Source organism: Larimichthys crocea, chromosome IX, assembly GCF_000972845.2.
Source record: "Larimichthys crocea isolate SSNF chromosome IX, L_crocea_2.0, whole genome shotgun sequence".
Lineage (NCBI taxonomy): Eukaryota > Metazoa > Chordata > Actinopteri > Sciaenidae > Larimichthys > Larimichthys crocea.
Window position 1 is genome coordinate 1,150,460 of NC_040019.1, and position 12,224 is coordinate 1,162,683.

The window sequence follows — 12,224 nt, forward strand, 5'->3', positions numbered from 1 at the left end:
TCCTAATCCTTAAAAATCAAAAACACAGACATACAAGTTTAAACACGAGTCCAACTAACTTGAACTTCACTCATGTTTCATGTGCAACCCATGGGAAGTGTTTGAATAACTGGGCTGACTGCTCAAAAGTATTTATTTATTACTAGATGAAGGCCTAAACAGCTGCCTCACTCTTTTATATAAGTGCGGCATGAGGATGGATACCAGACTTACGAAACTTTACTGTGATCTTTAATTATTCCTGGACGAGGGAGCTTGCAAAAGTATTAGATAAGACTGGTTTGTGATACATCTTGTAGTGTTATTCAAATTAAACCAATATAGTTCTACTACCAAAATTATCCGATCTGGTCTGTTTGTGCCCAGTCACGATGTGGTATCTCGCCTCTGGCGGTGGAAACTGGACTTCAGAGGAAGGTGGAAAGTGTCTCCTGTGTGATCTTTTTGTTCTATTGTCCAAAGTGTCACAACATTAGACGTCAGCAGAATGTCCCGATTTGTTTTCTATGCCACATGAAGGCAGACTAAAGTTCCTGTGTTTCACGTTCGGTCTCTTTACGTTTGATGTGATTAAAAAGGAACAATGCCTCATTTGTTTGCCGTGCACGCTGTATCACGGGAAGCTTTGGTGCCTAACACTTAATAAATAAATTGACTTACTTTCTATCGTGATATTTGTTGTATATATTCCTCTCTGCTCTTTTCCCTGAAGGTTAGGGCGACACAATTTAATATTTATACATTAGCAATGGATAAAAAACAGTAATGAAATCTAGTGTATAATATGAAAAGAGTTTTAGCATCTTTCAGCTCTTTGTTTTGGTTTTTCAGGGTGCTTGAAAAGCTCTAGATAAACCGGACTTGGTGGAGACCAAAAACTGAGCTTCAAGAGATTAAAACTCCAAATAAATGATACTATTGTTGTTTTATCTTCCCAGCAACAACAATTTCATAGGGTGATAATATGTCCATGTTTTGTTTACAGCTTGCCAATGAGTTGCTGCTTTAATTGGTTTTATAAGAGTATAACAATTTCTTGTAACATTAGGGGGAAGTGGTCTCTTTTAAAAGGTGAGGCGGCCTCCGCTATACACTCTGTAATAATTCGAATAAGTAGAAGTACCTCTACAAATACTCAACCTTCACTGGGTCAATATATCCATGATGCAAACAGAGCAATCCTTCCTTTTGAACTAACCAAGGAAAACTCATCAAACACGGCGTCATCAGCAGATTCGGGTTACTCCCCCCTGTTAATGGCACACATACGTCAGGCTGTAGATAATTAACTAATGGCCGACTCGCTTCCCTTTTATCTACACTGTTGAGGCTTTTTAATGGATACAGTTCAGAGAGCAAGCAGCACTCAGCTTGGTTAACAGTCACGTCAATAGTTTGACTTCAGTAGTCAGACGGTAAAGAGGATTGCAGAGATTTCCACTAACAAAATCGCCACAGTGGCGATTCATTGCACATCTCGAATGGAAGCTAAAGGTAGTGTTTGTGCAGATAGATGAATCACGTGACAGCAGAGGACAATGTTTCTGTGGCAACTCCACCTCTTCTCTGATTAACCCAGAGTTGGTGGAGACCAAAAATTGAGCTTAAAGAGATTAAAACATGACTCCAAATGAATGATATCATTGCAGGGCAACACATTAGTGTTTGTGCAGATATCTGTTTGGATCCATACCCAGTTAAACTCGCAACAAAATCAAACCCTCCTTCATGATAGATACAGTTTCTGGTACAGGTATGCAAACACGTGCTGATTTAATCTGTAAAGGTTCTCAGTCGTCTTTCGTGGGGGAAGAGTTCAATCTGGGACGACTGGACTTGGTTGTAGAAGAAAGAAGCCTCGGTGAAACATCTTTGTGGATCTACAACCAAGTACAGTTGGCCCAGATTTAACTCCTCGACACAGGTTTTTCAAAACAGTGACAAACATTGTGGAGCACTTTATGCAGGGTCCAGTAGCAGCACAGAGCAATCTCAAGAACTCATCATCTTTATCCCTCAAACAGACAAACTATCCAAAAAAATTCAATAAAGTTTTCAAAAAGGATCCAACCCCGTCCCTACACTGACGTCATTCTGAACCCGACCCGCCTCACAGCGGCAGGTGTGACCTCGAAAGTCTGCCGAAACACGCAACTGTACACCTTTTGTTTTTGTGCAAAGTGATACTCTGATAGGGAAATATAACATAATCAAATAAGCTATAATCAACATTGGCATCAGGTTTCTGAACAGTGGAAAAACAAGCCACAAGAACTTTGGAATAAGCTTGAAATAATACACAGTTTCCACAGAAGCTTCACTGGGATCACTACACTAATAAACAGCATACCAGCCATAGAGCAGGCCTCTAAATCAATGCTTCAATAAAATGTTAATACTTGTGTATTTCGGGGAAGATGAAGACCTGAAATCGACTGCACACTTGCTGTGTTTTGGTTTTGTAAGTGTATGAAGTTCACGTGAGGGGTCTTATCGCAACCAGTTGAGTTGATCTGATGAAGAGGAACCTCGATTTTACAGATAAGTTCCATGAAATTCGTAATAACAGAGATAAAGGCAGCGAGAACAAAAAGGTGGAGCTTGCGGACGGCGGTGTAAATTCCCCTTGGGCGTTCTCCAATTACAGAAGTGGATGCACAAATTGAAGAGATTTCACCACAAGTGGTACAATCCAGCCTCTACATGCACTAAACTTAAGCTAAGGTGGTGTTAGATGCTGGAGCTGAGCTGTTGAACCCTTCCACAGTTGGGGGCAGGCTATTATGTGGGGACTGGGGGGTGGAGGGGGATGTCTGTAGGTATGTTCACTGCAGCCGGGCTCACCACAAAGGGGTCTTTCTTATAGTATTTAAAGGGCTCTGGGAACGGGGGAGCTGGATGGAAGTGGAAGTATGCGGGTTGTCAACATTTAAAAAAGGGATTGCTTTAACATTTGGGGGGAAATATTTAACTTTTGTGCAGAGAGTTAGATGACAAGATTGATACCACTGTCATATCTGAGGGTGGATTAGCTTAGAATAAGGGCATAAGGACAATAATTAATCACGTTATCTCTTTTGTTTGGATTCGTTTTATTTCCTTTGGCCTTCAAAACAAAGTCAATCAGCTATTTTGACGATTCATTAATTAAAGTCTAGGTTTTCCGGCTAATATTTTGGTTGTTTTTGACTGTTGGTCGGACAAAACAAGACATTTAAAAGGACGTCATCTTGCATTTGTTTTGATGTTTTATGGACCATCCAGACGATCGATCGTAACCTTAATTGTGCCAGAGCGTTGGCAAAAGAGTCAAACTGATCCTGTAAGTGTTTCAGTAGCTGCAAATGCACGGGGCCACGACTGGCAAACTGTGGATTCTGTGTAATCTAAATTTAAAGAGTCGACTCCGTCGAGGCTGCGACGCATCAAGCACTTAATATTGCATCTGGCAGCGAGGGATGAGAAGAAGACGAGTCATCTGTTTAACATCCATCCCTGCGATCCTTCCTCTCCTCGTCTCTTCACTCTCAGGGTCTCTGGGCAGTAATGAGAGGCATGTGAGGCTGAGCAGAGAGCACTCTCATTAAAATAACCAGCTCAGCAGCACTCACCCCTCCAGGCTTAACCATACACAACACAGGTGTTAGGGAGAAACAAGCAACCCAGCTCCGTTCGCTGTGCAACACTAATCACTGCGATGCACTGCTTCTTTAGACTGATCGCTGATGGAGTCATGAAGACCAGGTAGCAAGCCTGGTGCAGCACACCTGGCTGATCCGAAAGGTCAAATACAGCATGTTTATCTAAAGTGTGTGTGAACAGTAAAAACTTTAGATTTACAGTTGTTAACCATGTGGGAACATCTGTTTCTGGAGTTTACAGAAACACAATATTGTAAGTGTAAACCAGGTTATATAAGCCCCCTATCTTAAGACTGGAAACTGGATGGGCATTACAGCTGCTGTGTATTCATACAATACAAAACAGACGTGACCAACAATGACCTCATCATTGTGCTGAGCAGCCAGTGTGTTAGTGTGTGTGTGTGTGTGTGTGTGTGTGTGTGTGTGTCACTGGAACATTTTTTATAGGACTAAAAAACTGTTGCTGCATCAGCACCGCAGAAACCGCTCAGTGGCAGCACAGTGGATTCAGTATCATACATGTGGGACAATATTTTGCAGCACTGTAAAATAAAATAAAAAACAAGCGGCAGCTGATAATGACGCTCGACTCTGTCGTGTAAAATGTATGGAAAGCACAAAATAACGGTGAGACACACACATACAAAAAAACAAAATGCAATTATTGTTCTGGAGAATAATAAGCATTGTCTGCTCCTGCTCAGCTGGGCAGCTGTATTACATTTACCGCACATTATTTTAGGAGCCAGCGCGGAGACAGAAGGGCTTTGAAAGCCTTGCCAGGAGCTCTTCAAAGAGAAGAGGAAAAACCGTCGGGTTTCTGGTGCCTGTGCAGCTTCCGCTCTGGGTTTGGGTGTGAGTTTTTTCGGGCCTGTTGATGGCGACTGAGAGGCAGAAACAATGCTGCTCACAGCCACACTGAGCCTTGTGTAGTTTGTGTCCAATAGAGTCGAGAAGTTCCTCAAACGTCCACTTGAGGCTGGCTCCAGAAGTGAGTCAGTCCCCATGTTAGACAGCAGAAATAAACATGTTTACAGCCTGGTACAAAAAACAGTTTTGGTCTCTGTAGCTAATTTCCCCGTTCATGACAACTGTACTGAGGGTGAATTTATATACAACTCACCTGTTCAGATTATATTAAGGCTTAAAGTTATGCAGGATTAAGAGCGTGGACGCTTTGACTGACAGGTAGGTGCTGTTACAGGTGGTTTCTTTGAGCAACCAGGCTTCATTCAGCTGCACCTCTTCCAGGAGGCGACGGAGGCAGGACTGCCAACATGGAGCTGCATATTCTGAGTGGGTGACGTCACGGATATGACTTCCAGGTTTTACATTGTCGATGGTTTAAATATTACGATACCCATGAGCCTCAGTCGTCATTGCCATGGAGAGGCAGCCGGTCAGAGGTCTTCCACTAACCGTCAACAGCAAAACGATTGGATGTTTGTTGATGAAATGCACATTGGGACTTGTAGTTATTGTCAATGGTCAAAGATCTGTGCATGAAAATCGATCCTCGGCGACATCACGCCCCCCTTTTTTTGCATGACATCACGTCACTGACGTCCAGCCCTATCTCCTCAGTTAGCTCCCTAATTCCCTTTGACACAAACACACACCCCAAAACACTTAACACCGCAGCACAAGCCATTACAAAAAGGGACTCGGTCCGTAAAGTAAAAACACAAGGTGTGTTTTACTCCCTGAGGCGTACACTGATTGCACACTCTGCACTAATGCAATGATTATGCACACTCTATCCAATTTCCTCTCTTATGTGTGTGTGCGTTACATGCATGCATACGTGTATGCGTGTTGCCTGTAAACCACAGACCGCACACAGCACACACAGAGATGACATCACCTTGCAGTGATTACTCTGTTAGCTCAACGTTAAACACAACAGATGGCTGCAGCTGCATCGTTCAGCGAGGCTGCTTTAAAAAAAGGGAAAGACCAGATATGAAATCAAAGAGGAGGGAAAGAAAAAAATTATAAATCACGACTTTTAACTGACTTTTAATCATCTTCGTTCAGATGTGGTCGACTCATTACTGACGTCTCCTTTTATGATAAAAGACAGGTGTATTAAGTGCTCTTTAATGTGCATAGGAGGGTAATTTCTCTGGATTGGATGTGAGCCAAGCTTCTCCCAGACATGATGACAGACATAATGAGCAAAGGGGTTTCACGTGAGTTCACACACACACACTCATTCCCCTCCTCTATGTGCCACAGCCTCACTAATGTTCGCCAAATTGCGTTATCACGTCTAGAAAAAAAAAAAAAACACAAAGAGGCATCGTGTTTCCTGTCTGGCCTCTGAACCTGTGAACCCACGGTGATAAAGATTCCCACTCGGTGTCACGGGCTGTTGGCCGTCAGGAATCTAAAAGGCTCTGCGGTAATGAGGCCGTAACGGCTTCTTTAACGCGCCTAACCGTCCCGAGAAGAGCTCAGATAAGATCATCTAAGTGTTTACAAGATCAGGGAAGCGCATGACTGCCGTTAAAGTGTCTGAACTGAGCTATGTCGACACGGACACGCTTAAAACGGCTGTTTGAGGTGTCGAAAGTTTTCAGTCAACACGTTGCATTTCCAAAGGTCAGTTCATATTTTCTCATTTTAGCTCTTGTGTCTATCAAACGTTGTAGATAATTTGAGATTTCTAACTCCGAATACAAATGAGGTTCGGGTTAACAAGCACACACTTCTCTGGTACTCTTTATAGTTCACAGTTTTTAAAGGAACTATTGCTTCTCTGGAAAGTAAACCATTGACAAGGAGGTTTATTGCACGGAAAGTAAGTGGAAATCCTGACCCTGACCCCTGGATCCTATCGGGCACGGCTCTGTGACGTCAGGAGCGTTTCAGACTTTGTTAACTTTCTCAGATTTGGTCATTTCTCCTTGACTTCTACCATGAGTAAGTAGCTACGTCTACGTCTGTTTTCACAATCACAAGTTTGCACAGGGTGTTTTATTTTGAAAATCGACCAGATTCTCTATGCCGTTCTTTGTACGTCTAACTACCGGCCAGCTCGATCAGCTCTGGTGGCCGCATCCGTGTCCAGGCATCAGCAGCCGTTCATTTCTATTCTTAATGATGATTTGGTAACAATCAAATGGTTAATGGCACCAATATAATCTGTCAGATACAGGGATCAAAAATAAGACATGTTTTCAGGTCAATGTCGTCGTGGAAATGTTACCTTACATAAAGAATAAAGTTCGTGACGTATGCAGATTTTAAATTTGGGAACAACAGAGCAGCGGCATCGACCTGACTTTGGAGTATGAGCCAAACTGAAACAGTCACACGAGGACAGCTGTCTCAACACTGGTGCACAAAAGGACACCAGCCATGTTTGTGAAAGGTTTCTATCACACGTCTACGTTTTGTAAAAATTGAATATGTGCTAATATACTGAACAATGTACATTTTGCACAGACGGACAGAATAATGGATGCAGGTCAAAGGTAGCTATTAAAAAAGAGGTCCCCCCCCGTCAGAGTGAATGATCTCTGGGGGCAAAGAGGGTCGTCAAAGGGAAGTCATGACGCTGGTGGAGGTGGAGGAGGAGGACTCCAGACTCCTGCCTCTGGGAGATGGATCACAGATGTCTGACCTCTCCGGTTAATTGTGAAACAAAAAGCCGTACCTTCTCCCTCTGTCTCCGTCTCTACGTTTTCTACTCCCTGCTCCTCCTTTTAATTCTCTTTCTGAAACTTGTTTTTTTACGCCTGCACTATTATTACTCTCCTCTATGATTCACTTTTCTTGCGCCTGTGTTTACTCTCCCGCTCTCCATGCGGTGAGCGACGGCGTAACCCTCTGCCTGTCTTCAGATGGCAAATACCGACTTTGGAGGCCCGCCCCGAATGACAACAGCAAACAAAGAAATGCCTCATCCCCTGCAAGTATGCACGTCTTATAAAAGGACAAGGACGAGCAAAGGTCAGTCAAACAACGGCACTCGCTTTTGCTTGAAACTATTCAAAAAAACTGCAGTGAACTCTCGTTGCAAACGTGCTTTTTGTGTTTCATTCAGACAGCACAGAGAGGTGAGGTTTCTCCGAGCCGAAGCTAAATCTGTGTCAGTGTTTATTTAACTGGAGCCACGTTGCTGCTGATCATACCTGAGATTGTATCAAACAGGATGCATCTGTTGACAGGCCTGTGGCTGGAAAAACCAGCCTTTGCAAATTCCGGCTAAATTCAATTAAGTCCTGTTCATATCTGCGTCATGTAATAGCTGCAGCTTCGGGAGGAGGGGGGGGGGGGTTGTTTGATGTTGTTTAGCTTCAGACTGTGGGAGAGAAATCTCTTCATTTACCCATGAAACTTTTTGTACTGAAGCTTGTGTGTGTCTCTGTGTGTGTGTGTGTGTGTGTGTGTGGTCCCACAGGTGCTGTAACGTTATCCCATCCCAGTCTAGTGGAGTAGTCACCCTCACCTGGAGAGTCCACACGCTACAAATCAATTCACAGCTGCACAGATCATTAGGCAGACCTCTGCTCAGTGACCAGCAGGGCCTCTCTGTGTCGAGTGGAAACATTCAGTTACAAGTTCTCAGCGTTTTAAACCAAATTTTACACACTTGTCCAAAAAAAAATCAAGAACAAACGTGTAAGGGATGGATGAAAGGTCGGTGTACGACACCTTCCTGTAGTGATACTTAAAGAAATAAATGTTGTACCATCCAAATACAGCAACATTTAAAATGAAAATAAGCTATGAGACCGGTTAAGAGGTTCATACATCTGTGATTAGTTACAAGCAAGCAAGCAGAAACCTGTTCCTCAAGCGTCCACTTGAGGCTGGCTCCAGAAGTGAGTCAGTCTCCATAAGTCCCCATGTTAGACAGCAGAAATAAACATGTTTACAGCCTGGTTCAGGATTTAACAGCCGTCCTTTGCTGCTGCATGTGCGTAGTGAGGATGCTTTAAGCTTTAACCTCTATTTAGTCCAATATTATATGTAGGTAGGTGGTAGGTCAAACTTTTTATACAGTACAGGACAAGAGCCTTGTTTCTTTGTTTTTTTTCTTGCATTATCTACTCAATCTGAGGATATTTTACAAGATTCTCCTTTAAAACCGATTCAGCTGGAAACATTAAGAGGTTCAGCGGGAGAACAGCGTTTTCCACCAACTCACGGAGCTACTGTTAACTGCAGTGGGAAGAAGGCAAAGCAACAGTTACAAACTCGGGGCAAACAGTCAACTAACTGACCTAATCCTGCTCACGTTACCAACTGAATTCACAAACCAGTGACCTGCTTTATATTTAGCATGAGTCACCTCTATTAAAACTGAGTCTGCCAAGGCATGATGCACGAGAGAGAGAGAGAGAGAGAAGGGAGAGCGTTACAACCGTTGGTCCTTTTTGCCGTGATAATGACCGGTGACGGCATGCCAGTCCAAACTGAAATTGGGTTTCCATGGTGACGGCGAAACCAGGACCCAAACACGGGAGAATCAAACCTCTTGAGTTGAGAGCAGCTGAAAGTGAAACACTCTTTAAACCAGTACAGGACGAGGATGATCGGGATCAGGGGGGATTTCTTCGGAGAGAGAGCTCAAAATGAAACTGATCTAAAACAAATTCCCACGACAAAGTTGGTCAGCTGGTTGGTTTTAGACTAGACCTGACACGGGAAAGAAGAAATATAGACACATACACAGTTTTTCTCTGTAAGCAAGAGCAAGTAGGAGGTTAATTTAGCTCAGCACAAAAGATGGAGGTAGGAGGGAACGAGCATAACTTTGTGTACAGTTAATAATCAAGAAAAAACATGTTAATTAGTCAGATTTAGCACTTAAACAACCATAACAAACAACCACAGAACATGAATATAATAATTAGCTGAGATCTTTGTTGAATAGGTGATAAATTCACGGAGTCTGTCTCTTTGTAGTCATTGTTTTCTTTGTGCACGACGTGAAAGCACATTATGACGTTCGGCGCTGACACAAACACAATGTGCGCAATCTCGTTCATGCAGCTCAAAGAACGAATGAACATATGACACTGCCTTATCTGCACGTTACACACAGGATGCCTATTGTGGTCGGTCGTGACCTTTCATCGTTTGCGTACAGCTCTGAATGCTTAATCAATAATCAAACATCAGCTGATAAAAGACGATGCAGGAGACCCGACGCTGACTAAAAGACGAAATGTTGAACACAGCCGACAGACTTTAATGAGCCTTCAGTTGCTCAGGGACTAGATAAAGTGCTGGAGGCCATGCAGCTGCAAAACCCGCCGTCTGTCTGCCGTGCATTCCCCCGAGACTGACCCTCAGCTCGCCACAAAAGGAACAAAACCCACTGCAGATTCTTTCTCCTCGTTTCACCCGACAGAAGGGACCGACCCCCCTCGCTCATCCTCCACAAGTTACTCTTTCTTTCCACGCTCCACACAAACCTACAGTCAGACTACAATTGATAGAGATGGACAAGTGTAGGGTGAGGGCTTTGTTATCGTGAGGCTGGTTTCCCAGTGAACAGCAGGATGTGGAGCTGGCTGGAAGCAGATGTACCCCCCAGGAGAGGCTCATCTACCGGGAGCCACAGGGGAGGGAGAAGGGTGATTAGCTCCACGCTGCCTAATCTAATCAGTGTGCATGACTGCCCCACAGCGCAGCATGGAGGCTGGGAGGGGGGAGAGAGAGGGGGACGCGTAGAGAGTAAGAAAGATTGGTCAAGTATCATTCGGAGGGTTGAAGCGGCTGTTTGAGAGCAGGAGGACACCACAAAGGCCGCCGCACACTGTCACATTTCACATGGAGGTGACGTGGCTGGCTGTTGTTTGGCTGCAAAACAAAAGTAACTCACTGCAGGTGCCGTGAAAAGTTTAAAAATGACATAATCTGAGTCACACGGGACATTTTAAACATGGGGACTTATGGAGACCGACTCACTTCTGGACCCAGCCTCAAGTGGACGTTAGAGGAACTGCAGTTTTTGGCACTTTAGTTTCTATTAGTCCAGACTTAGACGGACAGCGGTGGAACATCTCGGGAGAACAAAGCCTCTTGGATGACTTTCTCTTGCCCCGTATGTTGCAGACTGTGACACAGAGTTTTCCAAACTCGGACACGCGGCTGCTTTTAATTCACTCAGGAATACTCGCAATGGAAAAAAACCTTATAACGTAATGTGACCCAGTTTAGATCCGTCTGAATTTTAAGACTGTCTTCCTTACATTACGTCAATTTTATAGCCAAATTAAACAATCTTTAGGGGGAAGCGTATTTAAAAAGAAAAAGAAAAACCTTCTGTGATGTGTTGGTTTCATTAGAGCACTTCCTAGATGCTCCTGTTGAAAGTTTTATTGAGAACTCACTGATTGAGAACCAGAAGAACACCGCGGGGTTAAATAATGACCACACTGTCAAAAACAGATGTTTCTGGGAAAGTGAATGTTACAAGTGCAACAGTTGAAGTAGTTTGAGGAAAAGCAACGCAAATAAAAGTAAGGCTTGTTATCAAGGCCGTCCACGCAGAAGGAGATCCACAGCAGGGCTCTGCTGTAACAAACTGTATTTCCAGATGTTCGGTTGGAGTCATCTGGTTTAACCTCTGACACAGACGCAGCCGTTCATTTAGCGGATTTCACACTTTGGTCATGGTGACACTACGATCCCGGCTTTGGTTTCAAGCACACACTGATAGTGGCCAGGTCTGATTTCCATCAGCAGACCACTCAGCGATATTTACACTCACAGACGCATGAAAAAAAAAAGTGTTTATTTAGGATCCGAATGCACGGAGAAGATGTAGATCAAATCCTCCACTGAAAATAGTTTTCATTCCAGGAGAAACATACTGACCAATCCCATAAACTGCAGCCGGCGTCCTGGATTATAACGACAAAAGCACAGGAGCCACACGATGTGGTCTGCGTGACGGGTTAGCAGTTAAAACCTTTGTTACATATCATCTGCACCAGGCAAAAAGGAATAGAGGGCTGGTAATAAGTTGTTTTCTTTCCACGCTTTGAAAGTTGTGAGGAACATAAAAGAAGTTTTCCAAAGCATCTGCACTGCCAGGCTGCCAGAGAAAGAGAGCGAGAGAGGGAAACGCATGTATTCCTGCTTTTCTTGTGGCCAAAAAACTAGAGGAAAGTATCGTTCTGCAGGGTCGTAATGAATGAACCCCAACACGGAGCCCTGAGGGACCACGTGCACTGGCACATGAGCTCAAACCACTGGCAATCCCTGACCAACCCAACCAACCGACCCAACCAGCCATCTTTAAAAGCTAGTCACTCATTCGGTGGATGACCTAAGCATCATTAAACATCTGAAGCTCAGTTGCGTGCCTCTTAAATAAAAAATAAAACACTTGCAGCGAAATGGCTCAAGCTAATTACAGAATATAGACTCGTGACCGAGACCACACAGCGGCTGCGTTGCTGCAGCTTCGCAGCTGCTAATAAAGTGACAACAATACGTGGAACTACAATAATTTAGCACGTTCAGTCAGTGGATCTGAGCTTTCCTACCACAATGACTGCATCTCCCATGAATACTTCACAAGTGGAAGTGGGGCTTTCCTTCTCTTTTATAACA

At 43.8% G+C, this 12,224-nt stretch overlaps 1 protein-coding gene across 2 annotated transcripts in view; it reads right to left on the minus strand.

The window, feature by feature from the left end:
- Nucleotides 1-12,224, minus strand: part of lhfpl2a (LHFPL tetraspan subfamily member 2a) — a 37,356-nt gene that overhangs the window by 23,247 nt on the left and 1,885 nt on the right. The gene's annotated exons all lie outside the window — the stretch shown is intronic.